Raw genomic sequence first — 3,345 nt, forward strand, 5'->3', positions numbered from 1 at the left:
AGACATCAAGGCACGATTCAAGGGCCCTGCAAAAGCCCCACACACTGAATGACCCAGGTCTGCAGGTGCAATCAGATCATCACTGGTAAGGACAAGCCTAGGAACACCCAAAACCAGATTAAACTGCAGCTGTGAAGTGTCTGATTTGGTTCTGAGGTCATGACAGCTCTCTAATTATTTCCCCCATATCCACAAAGACCAAAGCCTGTCCTACCTTACTGGCTATTACAGTTTCTCTCTCAGAGGATAATGCTGACACATTGCAAGATGGCACCGCTTCTACAAAGCCCTCTGCTCTCTGAAACAAAAAAGCCTTGGGTAGGAGTCACTGCTGCAGAGGAGCCTGTGGCAGCAGAGGTCCTTACTCTACAGGGCCCCATGACAGGGAGACTGTTAGTCGTCTGGTGCAAGGCTGAAAAAGCTGGTATTTAGCGTCTAGCTAGAGGTCTTGTCACATTCTCTCAGCTGAGCATCCTGGACACGCCTAAGCTTCCTGCCTCTATACGTGTGCCCAACTTTCAAGTGTCCCTTCTTAAGCCAGTCATCATGAGCCACTTCTTCAAGGATCCTTGCTCTATGCTTACGCTTTTCTGCTGAGAAAATATCTTTGAGATAAAAAATATTTGGGCTATGAAGAAGGCTAAAGGAAAAACCTTGGTCCTTGTTGACTGGAGAGAATTTGATCCAGAGGAGAGGTCTTTGGAACCTAAGGAGAATATTCATGCCCCTTTCTTCTGAAGAAATTCTTTTTGGGCTTGATAAGGAGGGGGCATGATGAATGATCTACTGTCCTGTCTCCATTATCTATCCCATCCTGCCTGTCTCCAGTACCTGCTCCATCCTGTCACCCCTCCCGTATCTGTGTCCATGACCACTGGGTCAGCTGCAGTAGTACTGGGGACTGCCCAGGAGTGGTACCTGGTTTCTATCTGCAAACCAGTCCATCTTCACCATCAGAGACTTTGGTAAAGACTCCGTAGGCACCTAGTGACGCAGTTATGCTCACCGGGTGAGTACACAGAAAACCCAGAGGGGCTTGACTATGAACCTACACCTGGTTTTCTCCAGAGCCCCTGAAGGTGAGGGTGTTACGCTGCAGGTGTGAGTCCGGGTGCCACGCAGGAAGACTTTGATTTGTATGCACATCCTTGTGGGGCTGCAGCAGACGCCTTCATCCTATGCTCTATCAGTGGTTGTGACTATCTCACAACCTTTTCAGGTGAGTGTATTTTTCCTGATCTACCTCACTGATCTGTTGGTATTACACTATCAGCGCTCCTTATTTTTCAGTTTATACGCAGGAAGACTGGTACTGTGACGGCTAGCCCCATGGGTACGGGAGCGACAGTCTCTGATAATAGGTTACAGCAGCAGCAGATGTTGAGGTTCTGTCCGAGATGGATGGACGGATGGATGGATGGATGAACGGCAGCAGCTGGTGACGATACCACATGGCAGCGAGTATCGTGGTAGATGGCCAGTGTAGTGGCTTGCAGCAGCAGGTAGAGGTAAGGGCAGCAGCACTCTGTAATACAAATAGGTATCAGCAACAGGACTAGCACAATGTAACAGCAGCAGCAGAACAGTGCTAGGGGACCTGAGAACTAGCCACATGACCTCGTTGCACAGGCACCTCCCATATGGCAGTGGTGCCTTAAGTACCTGCAGCCTCCCAGCTGATCTGGGAGGCACTTCTGGGTTAGGAGGATGCTGGCCCTTAAAGAAAGGGACGTGGCCACGGGAGTTCCGTACGGGCAGGGGCCGGAAGTCTGCAAGGTGTACAGATGCTCTGGGATACAGCAGCATGGGCCAGGGACGGGACTAATGCCACAGGACCCCTGGACAGGTGAGCAAATCGACATCCTTGCAGGGGGAGGGGAGAATGACCTTTAGGTACGACTGGTCCATGGTAGAGTGAATCCACAACCGCTAGCATAACATAACTCTTGAACTAAGTAGATACACATTTATCCAATAAATAAGTGAATGTAAATTCCATTTCTTTATTACATTTTATTGTCTGTATTATATAGGGCATTACATACATAGAAAAGAACTATTATTTTATATATATATATATATATATATATATATATATATTTTTAACTCAAATATTAAAACCTAATGTACCGTATTTTTCGGAGTATAAGATGCACTTTTTTCCCCCCAAATGTTGGGGGAAAGCGGGGGGTGCGTCTTATAGTCTGAATGTAGGGCTGTGGGGAGTGAGGGTGCTGTGGGGGAGCGGGTCATCGGCTGCACGAGCAGGCTATAGCAGCGCCTGTCGTGACCACGTGGGCCCGATCATTTCATATGCACGCCCATCCTCCCGCCCATGGGCGGGGGGTGTGCACATAGTAAACAGCCGGCCCGCATGATCACCCCTGGCAACTACAGCCTGGAGTGATCATGTGCGGCTATATTCACTGTTCCCCCATGCATCATCTGCAGGATGGGGGTATATAGCAGGATGGGGGTATATTATGAGTAGGATGGGGGTATATAGCAGGATGAGGGTATATAGCATAATGGGGGTATATTATGAGCAGGATGGGGGAATATAGCAGGATGGGAGTATATAGCAGGATGGGGTATATAGCAGGATAGGTGTATTTATCAGGATGGGGGTATATAACAGGATGGGGGCTATACCAGGATGGCAGTATATAGCAGGGGGTATTTATCAGGATGAGGGACATATATACAAGGATAGGGATCATATAGATGGCAGGAGGATCATTACCAGGATGGGGTATCTTAGTAGAGAATTTGGGGACATTACCCCCATAACAGTGTCAGCAGCAGATCCTCGCCCCATAACAGTGTGTCATGACCACATTTTTTGCTTAAAATTTTATTTTCATATTTTCCTCCTCTAAAACCAGGTGCATCTTATGGTCTGGTGCATCTTATAGTCAGAAAAATACGGTATATTATCTATTGGCTCTCTCTTTACAGGCTAATATAAGGGCAAAGTCCACAGGGCAATTTATCGAAGACATTAACAGTTGAGCTTAACTTAAAGTAAAAATTGAAGTATCTGCTTATTTCATGATAAGTGGGCATTTAGTCATTTTAGTGTTTCCACACGGTACAGTATCTTAATCTAATGAGATTCCAATGTCGACTGTGTTTCCAATTTTCTTTTATCCCTGTCATATCCAATACTTCAAAGAGAGAAATGGATGGCTAATGTGGAGAGGAGCCAAGCACTCTCTTATGAGTCTGTCCTGCAGGCCTGACAAAGTGTTTTTTCTGCATATGTACCTCTCTCCTGTCATTTTATTGTGTGTTCCTTATCTCTACAAATAACTTCTGTTTTAACAGTTAATCAAGGGAAATCAT

Source organism: Anomaloglossus baeobatrachus, chromosome 6 (genome assembly GCF_048569485.1).
Source record: "Anomaloglossus baeobatrachus isolate aAnoBae1 chromosome 6, aAnoBae1.hap1, whole genome shotgun sequence".
In the NCBI taxonomy this organism is placed as follows: Eukaryota; Metazoa; Chordata; class Amphibia; order Anura; family Aromobatidae; genus Anomaloglossus; species Anomaloglossus baeobatrachus.